At 41.3% G+C, this 18146-nt stretch overlaps 1 protein-coding gene and 1 long non-coding RNA gene across 5 annotated transcripts in view; one reads left to right on the plus strand and one right to left on the minus strand.

Annotated features, from left to right (window-relative positions):
- Positions 1-18146, minus strand: part of LOC105255611 (protein bric-a-brac 1) — a 336203-nt gene that overhangs the window by 255427 nt on the left and 62630 nt on the right. For all 4 annotated transcript variants that reach the window (XM_020028896.2, XM_011265002.3, XM_020028897.2 and 1 more), the window contains exon 3: positions 17864-17990. The gene's annotated coding sequence lies outside the window, so the exon portion shown is untranslated. The remainder of the gene's footprint in view (positions 1-17863; positions 17991-18146) is intronic.
- The window catches only part of LOC112637769, a 96034-nt gene that overhangs the window by 21997 nt on the left and 55891 nt on the right, over positions 1-18146 (plus strand). The window lies entirely within an intron of this gene.

Here is an 18146-nt window from a genome sequence, read left to right on the forward strand (position 1 = left end):
AAGAGGAAAAGTATGTTTTCTGTCTGTAAACTAAAACTACTTTGAAGCAAGAAAGAATAGCGAACGTCTTTTCGATGTAGAAAGTTTGGGATAGCTCCAGAATAGACGATCATAGCTACAGAGATAGATGACTGTAATAGAAGCTGCGCGCTAAAATATTTGCTAAAGTAATCTTCTTAAGCAAGAATAATAGCAATCTTAATCGACTCTCTATCACATGTTTTTTCTATTTATTCAAATATATCGCTCTAATACTAGTTCTGGTTTTAAAATTAAATCGCAATAGGCGGCTTTTTCCATCATTTATCCTGGCATTGCTCTGTTCGCCCGAGAATAGTTCAGGGTATTGTTGATCGCAACAACGGCAATCTTCCGAGCCGCACCCCAAAAGAATCTACCCTTTCTTTTCCCGTGGCGGCACGTGGCGGGGTAATTGGGGATGCAAAGAGCAGACGATTATTCAGCGTCGACGCGGTTTCACCGTCTGCTGTCTCCCGGGGACCGACAAGACGATATTGACGATCGAATTTAGGCAGTCGTGCCTCGATAACGGAGTTATGAACGCAACGTCGACGATGCCGGCCGGGAAAGATGGCGGTCTTAATTGAATTAAGGCTACAAAGAGAAATGGTCCCGCGTCTGACCCTTGCGAACCGCCGGCCGGACTCCCCTAACTGGCTATTAGCTCAAATTTTGGTAATAGCTGGCGTCACGTGGGGTGGTCGACCGGTCGTCTAAGAATTTATCCCTAACGATTGCGTCGGAGACATCCACGAGATTTCTCACTAAAAACTTGTAATTTCTTCAAGATTAAAAATGTACCTAGAAGCGTAGAAACGACAATGCAGATAGTTTGATGATATAATTCGATTTAATTACTTAATTAGATGGAAATCAGTGAGATAGCGTTTGATATTTCAAAAATTTACAGCAGAAAAGTAGCGTCCAGCAAAAATTTTACTAATACACGAGTTAATAATGATGTCATTAATAGTGCTAAAACTAACAACGCGCAAAAACAAATTGGTCTCGCTAGAAAGATATATCTTCGTAACTCGTTCTTTCCTCGATATGCAGATTTATCGGCGTACTGCGGATTCATCGTAAAGAATGTAGAGTGGCCTCTAACACGATTTCGGTCCCCGCTCGAAATCGACTTCCCCAATACTCTGGCTTCCATCCCCGCGTTCCCCTCGCCGTACGTAAAGCCGTATGCGCGATATTAGAAACATAAAAAACGGAGGTAATGGTGGCGATGCCGAACGGCGAATGAGTCGGATATATGCGGACGAATAACGACGCCCGCGGGCTTTCTGATGAAGGAATATCGTCCGTCCTTTACGGACCGCGGAACGCATAAACGCGACGCGGCCAGCCGCATGCGTTATTTTTCCGCACGTCAAGCCGCGATCTATTTCCTTTCGACATACGAGTGTTATTACATCGCGCTCCTGCTGAAATGTCAATCGTTTTGTGATTTTATATTTCTTGCATTATTATTCGCATCTGCAATTATGTATACAGATAGATTAGAATTATCAAGTTTAAAAAAATACTATAAATGATTTAGAATTGTAGTAAGTGCATTTAACTTATTCGTCCCAAAAATAACTTTTATAATCGGAAATGAAAAGAACAATATTTGATCATGGAAATGTACAATAGAAGCGTAAAGTATATAATTTATTTATTAGTATATGAAGATTCAGTCACAATTTATTGCATATAAGATCTTAAAGAGTGCTCGTCGTGAAAGAGAAACATTGTTATATTATCGAATTCTCTATATTAGAGTTTTCTTGCGCAAACACACAGCAACTAGTTGACTGCAAGAACAGTAGAGAATGACGCTATATTCTTTGCAACAAAAATGCAACAAACATACATATTCGCTGTAAAAGCGCAAATATGTATGATTTACATTTACCGTCGCAACAACTTTAGTTGCTGTTACTCGAATAGCAAATATGTAATATCAAACTTGATGTTATCATAACATGGTTTATATCGGCATAATATTTACAAAATATCGATATTGCATGCCATGTACAATCTTTTTTTTTTATAATTTTGCAGATTTTTCTGTTTAGCCTCGCGGAGAAAAAAGAAAAAGCGTTCTTCCGTATTCTGAACAATTAACACAGCGGCGATTCTACGAATTTCCTTCATGAATCGAAATCTATTCTTGGTATTTTAAAAACAGAAAAAAACATTTAGAACACAGTATCCGCTAAGCCGTGGATCATCACGGGAAACGGGGGTGGCATTGGTCATAACGCCCGTATTTCTCATATCGTTGATACTTTCACCCTTGCGTAGGACGAGCGAGCGCATTGTAAGGGCGCGCGAAACCAAGCCGGTAGGCTATAAATTTTACTACGTAATATTGTTTAACTGCAAACAGTATACTAACGCCATCCGTTGTGACGCTGACGCGGAAAAATTTCGACTCTATCGAAGAATCGCGACAAGGAAATTTGTAAAAAAATTTGAATTTTCTCGGAAACAATTGCGACGATCGCGATCTCGCTGCAACGTTGACAATCTCGAGGCTAAGATTTCTCGGTCGCGATCTCCGATATCAAACGCGATAAGGAGAAATGATTTAAAAGGAGATCGGACATTACTTTCTCGTTCCGACAATATACTCTCGGGAGCAAGTTATGAAAAAATACGAGATGAAAAAATGAACGTGCGAAACAATAAAAGCGCCAAGCATCAACGCGCAGATTTTCTATATCTGTCATTATTTTCACCTGTAATAGCGCGCGCGCGCGCGCTCGCGCGCTGACAAAACGCGACGAAAAATCTCGTCTTCGTAAAAGACCGTCCACGATAGTCGCAAACGCATTTCAAACAGCTGGCTTTTACTCGATATTCTTTGAAGCAAAGTTTCAACGACGATTTTCAAAACTCGCGACATTTGACGGAATAAATTGGATTGAAATTATACTATAATACAATATAAAAATACAAGACGGAAAAAGTCTTCTCGTAATATATAAATAATGCAGAATATACCGCTTGAAAAAAAAAAAAACAATAAATGACGTTATATAACACTATAATAATCCTACATGTACGCGTATCTTTGTTATCTTCTGTTAAATTTTGTGTGTCAGAAGAAAAACATGTATCTCCTGTGAAAAAAATCACTTGTATCTATTCTCTACCTGATCTGTTTCATCAAATATTTTCTCCTTCCCATTAATTTGAAAAATCCATATTCTCAAAGAGGTATATAATCTTTATCAAAAATTTTCTTTGACGAATATTTTTCGTTCCGTCAAAAAATGTAGATCAATTCTTAATGTGAAGGATCCTACTTCATATGTTCACGTATTCGTTATTGTTATTCATTGTACGAGAAGATCTCGGGATCGTTTCCTATAGAGTATTTAGGAAAAGTCGGATCTGATCGGCTCTTTTTATTTCGCCGCGGCCTGGCGAAAGATCGATCGTCTCGTCTTGCGCCACGCGTGTCTCTCCCGCGAGAGAGGTGGCTTAAAATTAGCCATTTCCACGGTAATCGCTACCTGCTTCGGCGACGCCAGCACTCCCCCGGCATTACAGAGACGGCAAGCGGCCTTGCGTTCGCATTGTACAAGAACAATGAGCAAAGAGAAATATTGATGATGCTGCCGCCGCGTGGCTAAGCGTGCGCGAGCGAGCAAACGCGTGTACGAACAGCAGATTGTATACAGGGTGTCTCGGGGAGCGATCTCCTTACATTATTCAATGTCTATATTTCCTCGAGAAAAGAAGCTGGAGACAGTTGTTCCTCCTCGTGCGTCTTTAATTTTCGCCAATGATCTTCGTGTTAAATATTTTGATACGCAAGTATCTCAAATTAACAATCTATCAAAGATGAATATACTTGATTGAAGAACGAGATTTCGTAAGATTGTTCATTTTTATTCATATTTTTATTTATTTCAGACAGACGATTTAATCAGTCTGAGTAGAATCTATCATGCAAATCTTAATGCTCAAAATTAATTGTACTTTCGAAGCAGTTTTGCTTATCATCTCCTTGTCACTCACGCTTTAATAACGAGCGGCTAAGGAAAGTACACGACACTTTATTTTAGTCTTTAAATGTTTCCTATCTACAGATTTACATATTTATGCGTTGCTGAAAAATGAACGATAAGAAATGGAAAGGGGGAAGGAAAATAACAGACGTGACGTTCGAAAATTGCCTCGAAAATATAACATTTCAAGTATTGATGCAAACGATGACGATAAATAGCATTTGAAGTTAATGACTGTGTTTACAGAATATATTTGCAAACTGTATACTTCATTTATACTTTAACAATGTAGATTAACGTATAGAACATATGAAACAGACTTGTGAATATTTGGTACAAAACCGACAGAGTCGCATATAATTTTTCATCTTTCGACAGAATATTGATGTTTCATTTCTTTAATATTTGATCTTCAGGTAAAAATGTTAGTAAAATGGTAAAGTTTCTTTTTCAATCGCGATCATGTATTTGAAATTTAATTCGTTAAAAATAACTCAAATTTTTCGATGTATCTCGAAACGATTACCTCTGTGCTTTGACCTCTAGAACATATCGTTGTTTTTAGAGCACCCAGTACGCGCGTGCATACTTGTGCAACCTAAAAGGACCATGCGTATATCGCACGGCAGACGCGAAACTATGAGAGAAAGAGAAAGAGAGAGAGAGAGGGGACGGTGAGGAGGATAGTGGAGTACGTTGTGTGAAAGAAAGAGAGGATGCGAAGGAAGCTTCGAGAGGGTGACGAAGAGAAAGGGAGCACGGGATAGCGGCTGCACGGAGAAGAGCGGAAAAGGGGGAGAGAGAGAAGAGGTAAGGGTGAAGAGAAAGAGAGAGAGAGAGAGAAAACACGCGCGAGAAGAGGAGGGGTAGCGGAGAACGAGAGGGTTATACGCTTAATATTTCAGCATCGCGAAATTCTGCCCCTGAATCATTAATCGCTCGCTCCGGGGTGGCGGTGCCTAGTCGAGTCTCTGCCCTCCTCCTCCTCCTCCCCCCCTCCCCCCCCAGGTCTGCTCTGGCAGCCCGTCGTTCGCATCCCCTCGTCCATCCAGCGCTTCTGGTCGTGTCTCTCCTCTCTCGTGTTTCTCATCCCCTGTCCTCGCACCCTCTCCTTCTCCACCTCGGCCCCCGGTAACTTGCCTAACGCGACTAGGAAAGCCATCCGCGTGAATATTTCGAGTCCTCGCCGATGCAGGAATAGACTCGTCGACTGAGCCGTAATTAACCCGCTGATTAATTACCGTGGCCGTGTTACAACGAGCGTGTATCACGCGCGAGCGTGGTATCGCGACGTCTCGCGATACTCGCGTTTCCTCTTGCAGCCTCTTGTTTCCAAGGAAGCATTCGGATATCTTCTGAATGCCGACGGTATTCTCCGTATAATCCCCTCCGTTTACAGCGATTAAAGCTATCACGTGTCGAAGTGCTTACGTTGTCTATCGAGTCTGCGTTTAGTTAACACTTGTCGGAAGAGAATAAATTTGTTGGTTTTAATTGATATATAATAAAATCAAATAAATGGGGAAATTCGGTTGATAAATTTTAATTGAGATTAAAGATTAAGTCGTTTTGAAAACTCTGAACCGACCTATATCTAAACATCAGGGACAAGCTCGATGTCTGTAAAAAGGAATCATGTACATAGTTGAGAGAAAGTATGCAGCATCTTGTAGAATAACCTGTGTTTTGCTTGTCGAGCATCGTGTTCGATGTAGCTATATAATTTAAATGGTCACATTCCCACGCTACCATAGAAGGTGCGATCGAAAAATCTCAAGAATATGCTCCCTCGAAGATGTATCTGATATTACGCGCATCCGTTACAATCCGTGATTATGAACAATAAAGAGACAACGAGATAGAGGCCTAGAGACTTAGATAGCGAGGCGTTGATCTCCCCTCATATGACCAATTCGATTTTTCAGCTAATGACTGATGAAAACATAATCGCGCGAAAAGAATCTGACGTTTATTTTTGCAAAAGTTGCATCTCAGAACAGGCGTGAAATAGAAATAGAAATTGGCAAAGAAAATATTGCCTCTCAAAATAACGAAAATATGATTTGCATCACTCTTATAAGTGTAATAATTTTACTTATATATTTCATTCTTTGTTTTTTAATCCATTTATAAATTCTTTTTAACGACTTGAAATTGATCCATATCTCAAAATGTAATCTATAATCATCTTTTTTAAATCGGTATTTACAATAGATAATGAAGAGAAGTATCGCTATTTCTCTCTATGTAAACTGTACTTTCGGATATCTTGTATAAATTGTACTTTGCAACAGTCTTAAAAGGAGAGGGGAAAGGGTTAAAAGGGTTGTCCACCGGTTTCACGTGAATGAGTACAGCGCGTTTCAGCTGCGATGACAGGACTTCATACCGAGTAGCAGAAATGTTTTCTCCACTTACACGGTGTCGCCGCCATCATCGTCGTCGTTGTCGTGGGCATTGTACTCGTGTAACATTCACGCACGCGGCCGCACACATTGGCAGCAGTTATTAGTCGTAGTCGCTGCAGAGCGTGCACGTTGTGCACGTGGTTAACGTTGCAGAAGGGGACGCGATGCGGCGAAGAGAAGGCGGGAAGGGAGGGAGGAGGGGAGGAAAGACGAGTGGATGGGTTGGTTTGTAGCGAACAATGATATCGGGTATTTGATTTGTAACCGACGACAATACCGACTTGCGACCCCGCATTTCATCCCTCCCGCTCGCTCCCGCCGCGTTCTCTCTTTCTCTTTCTCTCGTGTTCGGCGCCACCCTGTACATACTATATGTATCTGTATACATAGACCTGTGTGTATCTATAGAGTCGCAAGACAAGGTTGTCGATAGCGAGTGCCACCTTTATGGCGCCTCCGAACGGATCCTTTCCAATCCCATCCGTGGACCAAGAAATTAGTTGCCTATATATGCGATTCCTTGCCCCGATCGATTATGGGACGTTTCATTGTTCAATTCTTAAAAAAATCAAGATTACCACAATCTCGAAAATGTCGTAGGGTATCGGAAATTACAAAACGGAAAGTCTAAAAATTCAATCGCCAAAGCTCCAAACGTTTCAAAGATTAAAACGATGAATATCATAAAATCAGATTTATTTATTTCCACGTATGAGAAATTTAAGTTTTTGCGAAATAAAATTTGAAATTCAAGCAATCAAGATTTAAAGATAAGCATTTTTATAAATTTTCGCGTCACCCGCATGTGGAAAGATCTTAGAATCGATTAAATTTCATCAAGAACGCGTTTTTATGCGCATTCACACATACAAATGTAATGCTCATAAAAATTATTATATATTTCGATAGACGATTACGATCGGGCATCCGCTCGGGATACATCGATCGAAAGGCAAGCAAATTCAACATTATACCCATCTTCGGAAAGACATTGCGTTTTGCATACTGAAATATTCCAACGAACCCATAGGTTGTTAAAAATATCCGCGACATGTCACTTTTTGCGACAGCAAAAAGCCCTTTCGTCTCGTCTCTCCCCGCTCCTCGAGTGAAAAAAGAATTAAATTGTTATCGGCTCGGCTCTTGTTGTGCGCGGGACGATCGAAGCACGATGAAAACTCTGCGCTTCATACGAGTTTATTCCGCAACCCCTTTCCTACATTATTTATGCGAACGCGTGACCGTCGCGCGGACAATAAAGCAGGATCTTCTCAACTGGCATCAAACGCCGGCTTTGCCGAGACTCGTCTCGCCCTTTCGCTATTTAGGGAAAAAGCACCCGTGAAAGAAATTATTCACGGACGATTCTACGGGAACAAATCTCCATAAATATCTGAAAGACGAAAGGAACGAAAATGAAAATTCGATGCACCGTTTTATGACACGTATAAGCGTTCACTGTCCTCGCTTGCCGTAAGAAAAGATCTTCTTACGCCGTTGTTGCATCATGTATCCGATTGCTGCTGTTGCTGCTGCAACAGCGTTTTCCTGAATATTCTTACTGTCCCTTAAAGTACTAGAAACTTTAATCTCTCTCTTATTAATTTCTCGATTATTAAGAATTTTAATTATGATTTCGTTTAGTTGCGGAGAAATTCAGTTTGGATCCTCGAGTAAATTCTGGCTAGCGATGCGTTAAGCGAAAAACGTGCTAAAGACGTCTAGTAAGAAGCAGCGGCAGATTCGAGGAAACAATCGGTCATCAATACTTGAGAAGCTTAATGCTTAAACGTGTCTAAGCGCCGCCGCGTAAAATGTCGCGATAAACTCCAAGAGGAGAATTCTATAAGTAGAACGCGTAACGACACTCCGAATTGTTAATGATGTAAGCGATCTATGTTTGCCATGAAATACGTTTAATCCGTGCGAGCGCGGATCCGCGGATTATAATTAACTCGCCAGCGATAATTCGGAGTGTATAATCGCCAAATGAGTCGCGTCGATATATACGACTGTATGAAAATAATTAATCATCAATATTCAAGCAGCTTATGTTAAAGTGGCGTTACTGCGGAAAATGTTTGACTGGTAATGAGTAGACTTTACTTTTTTTTAAAAGTTATAATAAGATTCCGAAATTAAATATTCGCAAATAATAAATAAGGGAAAGAAATAAAATAAAAAGGAAAGAAAAAAAAGAAGCGGTACATTGCAAGGAACTAATGTATAGTATAAAAAAGATTTGTACAAATTTTTTGAACAGAAAAATACGAATATACAAACGAATATAAAATATATCGCTGATGAAAATATAACACTGCCTTAAATAAAAAAATCAGGGTGAGAAAAAGAACAAGAGATGAAAGTATATATTTATATACTATTCGCAGAGGGCTTAAAATCTTCTTACAAAGCACAAACATACCATTTGAGAAAGAAAGCATTGACCCAGCATAAAATAACATAATCCGTAGGCAACACGGCTAAAGATTTCATACTAGACGCTTGAAGTAAGAGAGTAAAGTAAAATAAAAATGAGATGAACAAAGTAAAGCGAAACGAAGCGAAGAAAGAGAAAGAGAGAATGATCATTTTCTGTATCCGTGAGAAAGAGAGAAATTTTAAAAGAAAATGAAAAAAAAACAGCTTATAAATGAATACAGAGAGACGTTTGTGAGAGAGCGGAAGCGGAAAGCCGCGCCATCTCGCGAACGTACGTACATATTTGGCGGAAGACGGCAGCCAGGTGCAACGGACCTATTGACGTGTTAATTGCGCCTGAATAATTAAAGGGGGCACCTTTCCAGGTAGCGCGGTGCTCTGTCCTTTTAAAATGTCCCCCGATCTCGTTAACCCGCTCCCAGGAGGGCGGACGACGCGGGAGAAGGAGAAAGAGGATCCGGGGGGGAAAAATGAAGGGGAAGAGGATACGGTAGAGACAGTCGATATCACGAAACGAAATCGAGACTAAAGCAATTGGAACCAATTCGATTGCTTCAACTGTAGGAAAGGACTTCGAATATGCCGAGAGTGTTGCTCGAGATTATAGTAAGATTATAACGAAAATAATGCGGTACAAAAATACGAAAGATTTTCAGAATCGTTTTTTGTTATTACAGTAAATTTTGAGCAGACTTTTAGTTGATTGCCTCGGCATAAGATTTCATCGCAAAGAAAATTTTTTTCATTTAACTAGAAACCTTTTTTTCGGCCGACATGCAATGATTTTTTGTTACAATATGATTTTAATACATTATAATACTTTAAAAACAGTCAGTAAAGCGTTTGAAAAAAGAAATGTAGAATAGCAATCAAAAGATATATACTATAAGTTGTCAAAGAGATTATAAAATTTCTGTAGAAATTATTTTTTTTACAGACTTAAATGTTAAGAATATGTAGATCAATTTTTAGAAAAGAAACTTAAAAATTAATTCTACAAAAAATAAAGAATTGTGTTTGATATGGATTTTAAACTCGTACTTATTTGTAGATTCAAACATTGCGTCTCGATATATAATATTCTTACACACCTTTAATAATTAAAAATTGATAATCGAAAATATACATATATATAAGATAATATGTCAAGAAATAGGTTCAAATGTTGCGCGGAGCGCAAGATGTTAAATCTCATCAAGGATTTATCGCGATATTTTGAAACTCGTTCCAAGTGGCTCGGCATTATTACTGAAATCCTTTCGAGCGAGAAGATGTATCTTTCTCTCCTAGGTAGGGAACTCGAAAACGAAAGCAGTTACCTATGCCGTTAACAATGTCCAGCCGGGACGTACTTCATATACTTGTATGTGATCGGAAACGGGGAAAATGCTCAAGCCGTGGCCTGAATAATTGACGATTTAGCCGTGTATCGGCGGAAGGGAAGGGTTCACGGTGATCGTAAGAATATCTAACCTCGACGCGAGTCCGTTGTATTATTCAGCGCCTGTCATCCCCGCGTCTCGGGGGCGAAACGCGCCGCCCGCCTCCAGAAAGCTCGAAAGCTCGATCGCAAGCGCTTATTCCCGATCGTAACCAGCAACGCTTTATTCCTCGATTCGCCTTATCTTCTTTCTCTTTGATAATCGGACACGCGCTCATACATATATACATGTATACATAGATACGTATAATACAACACGCGCACGTAACGCGCATGCAATCGCTCATGCACATACACACACACACACACACAGATACACATGAACGCGATGCGTCACGTGCCGCGGCTCTCAACTATAGACCCGATGCAATCTTAATGCGATCAATTATTTACGGCGCTCGTCATCGCCCATTAAATATTCCACGCTCGACGAAAGAGTCCTCGCCCCGGAATTATTCCGGGCCAGTATTCGCGAATAGCGGCAGAGTACGAGTGCGAGTGCGAGTTATTCGCACCGCTATTTTCGCAAAACCCCTCTCCTCTAATGGCGTTAGGGGAAAGCGGGAGCTCCCGTGGGAGAGGCACCTGTCGCCGCGAGGAAAGATTCCTCCGCCATCCGATTGATCCGAAAAGATCGATATAATCGCGATGTAGACTATTGTATATCGTCGTGAGAAAAGCGCGTGATACGCCGATATATATCTCCCAAATGGTAAAATTAAGAATTTTACGGCGGGTATTATGGAAAAAGACTTACGGTCCTTCGCAGTTTCTGCGGCCAAAGCAAAGTCTGTCCGCCCGGTGAAATGTGGCTTAGCGTGTTATTGCCCCCAGCAGCCCTTCGATTAATCGAGCTTAAGTTCGCAAACTCTTTTATGTATAGCCACGTTGCCTGTATTTATCGTCGAGCGCGCGTAATTGAACGCGTAATTATACGTCGGTCGACTCGCGCGCGAAACTTCATTTCTGCAATCTTCTAAATGTACCCCGAATGTATCCACGCGACGACGATGCTCCCCGGCTCTATAAATATAAGTAGTTACTGCTCATCGATGTTGCAATAGCCCATTTTTGCAATCTCCTAAATGTATTTAAATGGATCTACGCGATAGCGCGACTGATCACATCGTCCTATAAATACAGGCCGTTACCTGTGTTCCTTTTTCTCTCGGCAAACAACGCGCGATCGATCGCGCGTGCAAGTCATGAATCATCCTTAACGAATGAGCGTCATAATGGAATATATTATCGCGGAATATGGCCATCAAAGACGTCGGAGTTTACTTTAACAAAGAGTTCATAAATGATGGAGGCATTCTAAGAAAGGCAGGCCTGAAAGTTTAAAAATCTTTTCCATTTTTCTAAAGGGAAGCATTATAAAACTATATAAAATATATAAAGCCGAAAGAGTAAACAGTGAAACATGGAATTGTATAAATATTGTATCTTACATTTTCCATGCACAGTTTTCATGACAAGTTTTTTTTTCCTGTATAACTTTGAAATATCTTTTTAATAGAGAACTTTTTCTCTTTACATAAGATGGTTATTATCTGTTTTTCCAACTTTTCAATTTTCAATAAACTTTGATAATGAAATTTTATCGTTTGTTTTGAGCTAAAACAAAAACATATGGTCACATTACAGCTCGACTGCCCGAAGGGATACCGATCAAGTTCTCGCGCGATCGATCGTCCACGTTGCTCTCTCCCCTCGCGCCGCCGGAGAACGTCGAAATCCCCTCCGGGTTCCCGGAGGGAACCAGGACACCGACCGGGGTTGATATAAACTGTGATTGATATTTAGTCGCGCCACACGGCACTTAAGAGGATTAAGGACCATCCAGGACGAGTATCGGCCGGGAACAGCCGTGACCCCGAGCACGTGCATCCGGGGACACGCAACGATCTCCCGAACGTTGGCCGGTAGGTAGGTAGGTAGGTAGGTAGATAGATAGGTGGGTAGGTAGATAGGTAGATAGAGTAGGTGGAGACGTTCCAGGTCGATCTAGCAGCGCCAAGGATTCCTCCCGTCCTGTCCGACGCGACTGAAACGTGCTTGTACAACGCCGCAACTCTGATTACAGTTAGCTCGGTCCGCTGGCCTAAACCTCCATATAACGCGCATCGCGCGGTCGTCGGGGACTAACCCGACGACGACCACTACACCACGCCACACCGGGCGCGACATCCAGTCTCGACCATGATTATCCGGTGGACTGTCTTACCGCATCCTAATCTCGAGAATGTTTCATATGCTGAGAGCGAACTTGATTTTATCCTTTACAAAGTATTTTTCACGCTTATCGTTTTTCAATCTTTTCTCTGGACGACGAGACATCGATGAACGATCAAAAAGTAGCAAATTCAAAGAAATTTATATAATATAAAGTATATATTTTTCACGTGAATTTTCATTGACTCATTTATGATTCATTTTCTTTTTTAATAGAATTTACATTAAACGAGAAAAAAAAGAGAGATTTTTTAAATATTTTATTAACTATTTTAATACATATTTCTAATTAAGTTGGGTATTAAAACATTACCCAAGTGAAGTAATTTAAATTCATTTGCAATGGATTAAAAAATATAAAAATTTCAAGCAGAAAAGAATAATTGAAAAAATGATTGCAAATTATTATTCGAAAACATGTTCAAAAAACAATCACATTATTCGATGAAGCTTTGATTAAAGGATAATGGTTTAGTTGTCAAGTTAGCTGCGACACGTTTGAAAGAAAATATTTTTTTATTTTTTCACCGCGTTCTTAAAATGGTATAATGTTGGAAGTAGAATTTATATTTTGGTTTCGCTTATACATATTTGCAAGAAATGTATTTAGCGGGTGGCTAATATCTTCCTCATTTGCTAAGGATAGGTTGTCGATCTAAATAATTAATAAACGTTAAGGCGACTGTAGGAAAATCTGCACATCGGCGAATCGTTACGCCATATCGAATTAAAAATGACGGGAAAAAAAGACACGAGTTCAAAACGAGTTAGCTATTTTTGAAACGGACATCAGAGACGAGGACGGATTGAATTTTTAACGAAGAGCTATTACTTTGCCAATCTGACAGTCGTGGAAATAGACGGAACGCGTCGTCAGAAATACGAGGCATATTGATAAATTTCTACGTGCATCGCATTCATTTCTCTTTCTTTCACAACGTCATCAAAGTCCTTAAAATGTTTCTTAAAGAATATTTGGATACTCCATTTTTGGACTTTTCAATTTTAAGCAGTAATTATTTTTGCAATTCATTGTCAAATTAAAACTTTAGTAAATCAAAGAAAATCCATTTATAATAAAGAATAAGCTCTCTCTATTTGCCGCTTTGAATCTTGATCCATAAGAAAGTTTGTAAATTTGTAATCGATTGTAATTGGAAATGTAACGATACCGCGATATTTTATTTTTCCTACTTCCTAAATGTTCTTTCGAAAGATTGCCGAGAGTGCGGCACGATGGGCGGCAGACTAACGCCCCGGAACCATATTAGAAGCGGCTCGATGCATTAGTGATAACCGTTATCTATTCCGGACGTCACCGACGGCCGAAAATAGCAGTAATCGAAGAAGACGGAGAAAGGACGAGGAAGCGAGAGAGGCGAGAATCGCGCGGGCGGAAGCGAGTGCCCGGGGTCGGCTCGGTAATGTCGGGGCAGGGGGACAGGGGGAGCGGGATAGGAGAGCGAGAGAGGGGGAGGGGGAAGGGGAGATTCGTTGAGGTGCGAGAAAGGAAGCATCGTTTCCGCATCGCGATTCCGCCCCGTCATTGGCTCCGATTCCGTGCTAACGTTAAACGCGCGCGCGAGTCCTCGGCACTCGTGGCAACAGAGAGGAACCGGGGGGGCCGCGGGGCGCGGAGAGGAGGACAGAAGGGGGAGAGTGGGTTTTAGGGATGGCCGCTGCCGTCCTATCCTCCCTTCGTCCCCCGTCCTCTCGTCGATAATATACGATCGTGCATGATTCTGCTTCGTGTATCACAATGGCCCTCCGGGCAAGCCCGTTCCACCTCTATCTACGTACCTGGCGCGCCGAACTACCGGCGCCCGAAGTCCGCGGTGGATAATGAGTGATTAGGTAATTAGTTGTCCAATATTCGCCCCATCCGCCCGTTCCTTCCCTTCCGCCCTCTCCCCCACACCTCTGTCTGTCGTTGTCTCCCCCTCACGCTCGCTTCGTCTATCCGCGCGATCTTCCCAGCATTCACCAACGCCGCCGCGTGATCTCCTGCTACCGCTTGACCGGATGCGTTGACCGGACAGCACGGACGTATTACGACTGCTGCGATTCACGCCGCGCGATATAACGAGGTATGGAAATTCCAACTGCTGAGAATATCCTGACCTTTTTGTCAAACGTCACGGATAGAGCCGAAAATAGAAGTGTTCAACTTATATCATTTTCATTTGTTAACTTGTCGCGTAAAATGTTTTAATTATTGAGGATGTTGATGTAGGAATCACGCCAAATTTCTCTCTCGAGGAACATAAAGAAGTAGCAAAACTTGAGCGGTAAAAATATTTTTTTCGAAAACATACTTTGTTGAAAGTAAAAAAGAAAATCTGCTGCATATATGTAATTTTTTACGTAAATTTATCTTTATTTATTAATTGATTGCAACTTTTCAAAATTTCTCTCTAGGCCCTCGCATCGAGGCCTTTAACTTTTTTTCTTATTAAAAATATTTTTCATGAAAAACGTAAAACAAACATAAAGGGACTGAAATATTTAAAAAATTGCTTTCCCTCTTCCTCAAGACTCATTTGAATTGCGCGAGGAGTCCGAGTTTCACGAGTATCGATTCGCCAGAGAGAAAGAGGAGAAGGGTGAAAAGAAGGGCACGTCCAGCCGTATCTGTGTCCAAAAACAAGCGGATTCTCCAGCCCCGGCGCCGAGGAACCGCCATATGTGCGACGAGAGACCACCCCTTATAAATATAACAATTAAAAAGAGGGCTGGAGTACCGGAACATCCTGCTCCGTGGGTGGAAAGCCGCGGGCACTCTCCGCAGGACGGAAAACAGAAGGGCGCAGTTCGATTGTCGCTGCGGGCCTCTTTGCTTCAGTAGGACGCCGAGAAATAACGGAAAAATAATGAATCGAATTTTCGATCGCTCTTAAAAATCCACCGCTTTACACGCGGATCAACACGCGGAGACTCGTCGAATCGCGCATCCTACGTAGAAAGGTAATAAATCTTGATTTATTACTCTCAAATTGAACATGCGAATTATACATAAAGCAATTTCCATAGATATCGGTTTAGTTAACTGAGGTTTAGCTAATTCCATGTCCCGTTCTAATTCTGTTCATGGATAATCAGTTAAACTCTAATTAAATTTAACTAATATTTATACCTCAATAATTTTAACGTCATTTACGTTTTGATCTTATTTTACCTATCGTCATATTATCATATTTATTTCCATCGAGAATGTTAGTCGGATTACATTTTACTCCACAAAACCGTCAATAATGTTTCTCCTAACGTTGTAACGGCCGTATTGGTTTTGACGAACAAGTGAAAAGGGTATTGGACCGAGGAGAAAGAAAGAAATAGAGACAGACAGCGATCGGTGAGTGGCGCGTGGGCGACGAGGGAGTTAATTCACGAAAGCGCCGAGGCGAATTCAATTCGCGCGAGTTAGCGCGTGACGGAATCGCCGCTCGTCGCCTCGTTGCCGGCGACCTAGGTCATAACTATTTAAATACCCGTGGCTGGATAAATTGTTGTATTAGTCACGCCAAGCTTATATTAATACATGGCCCTCCCCCCCTGCCCGTCCCAACATCGTTCGCAAATCCGTTATTTCCCGTTCCGACAAAGTCCTACTTATGCTCGCGAAGTAGAAGGCGATACACGGAGATATTTGCTTCCGTAACATTGATCATAAATGTCTGAAACATTGGAAATATAAATGATGAACGCGCAATATATTCGTCCTAAAATGATCTGGATATTGTTCAATTATACAGGACGAAGCCGCAATAGATAATGTAATTGACAAGTGTCACGTATTCCAACCATGACATATTAACGAGATTAACTCCATGATTCATCTAAAATCTCCCACATTTAAAACCATTTAAGAAAGAAAGGAAGATTAGGTCGTTCGCGTATATACACGAAGGATATATTTTCCGCTGCATTAAACTTGTAATCGGCTGAAAGACTCGAGTAATTTGTACCGTAAAAAAAATCCCGAACCTCTCGCGAGACGCTCTCTCACATTACTCCTGATTTAGATTGCGACAAATATTGTCGCGTACCGCGACTAATTCAAATGGACATTCGCTCTCTCCCTCGATACAGTACGCAATCGTTCCGATTGGAACACAGCGGTGGATTTTCTCTCACAGTGGATCGACTTGATGTATTCTCGCGGAAAGCAGCGAAGAGAGCGAAAAGGGGAGATAGAGAGCGAGCGTTGGAGCGACTATTTGGACGATTACACTCGCGAAAACGACGTGCGCGCGTTTGATCGCATCGTCGTCGCGACAAATCGACATTGTGTCACTGCGCCTCTCCCGTTGCAGCAATAACGCATATAATATACGCGCGCGAGCGATGCATAAACGGCGCGCGCACGAGCGCGGCATTACAGACCGCTGATGTAATACTTTTATGATCGGCCGCCGCAATTTCTCGGTGACAACACTCGCTATTTCTGTCGCCGAGTTTGTGCACATGACTGCCGCGACGAGCAATATACCTACCGCGCAAATACGCACAACGCTCACGCCGATATTTATATAGAGTGTTCGTCATTCCTTTCGGACTGTGGATAGAACGAAGAGGTTAGATTCTGGTTAATCGAGCTTCGTGCATAAATATATAATGAGGATGAATCTTGGAGATAAGAGGGAATGATGAAACGATGAACGAGGACTCGCTTGATATTTCGTTCGTAAAAATATGATAGCTTTCACAAATTTATATCTGACTTTAAACAAAAGAACAAAGTTACATTACAATTCGCCTGACGATGGAAATCTAATTAGTGTATGAATTCATTATACTAATATTATAAGACCGTAATATTTTTCTATTTCTATTAATTTTAAGCAAATCTCAATCCTCTCAAATCTCATCCTCTTTGACAAGAATATAATCTGGAGTAGAGTCGGCAAAGAAGAGGATATTTAATAATTAAAATTTATATATAAAAATTTCTTTCATATATATATATATATATAAAATTCTCCATTAACTTTTCGTGAAAAAATTAAACTTTGATTCTAAACTCAGAATATCATCGCCTAACAGGAAAGAATATATCCAGACACCCCGTATAATATATCGAGCGCGCTCTTTTTTTTGCTCCCTCCGTCCGCATTGTTCGTCCGTGTAACGCGAGTCGTTTCTCGCTTTCAAAACGGAGCTTCCTTAAGCGGAGGAGAAAATCGAAGCCGACGATGAGGGGGTACGCCGCGGTCGCTCGTTACGTAGGTGGAATCAAGGCGAAACTTTCCGCATGAAATTGTAACGTGCGCCCGGCCGTGTAATGCCCGAGTGGTACAACTCACCTGTACGTTACATGTCTTCGTACGCTGTCGATACCGCTCGCAGTAGAGGCTGCGCTTTTTCCATGCGGGGTGCATTGCTCTCGTCGAAGTCCGTCTGCGCGTTGACGCCTCCCCGCGATCCTCCGGCCTGTCACGAAACAGAGAAAAAAGGATGCGATTGAGAAAAGTGAGCGACGGGAGACGGCTCTGCCAGAGATTAGCTCGAAAGTCGAATGGATTAATTAATAATGTCGAAAATTTAAATAATCGTGTCTTCTAAGATTATAATATAAATTGCTAATTA

Source organism: Camponotus floridanus, unplaced genomic scaffold, assembly GCF_003227725.1.
Source record: "Camponotus floridanus strain SB8 unplaced genomic scaffold, Cflo_v7.5 scaffold2, whole genome shotgun sequence".
NCBI classification, from domain to species: domain Eukaryota; kingdom Metazoa; phylum Arthropoda; class Insecta; order Hymenoptera; family Formicidae; genus Camponotus; species Camponotus floridanus.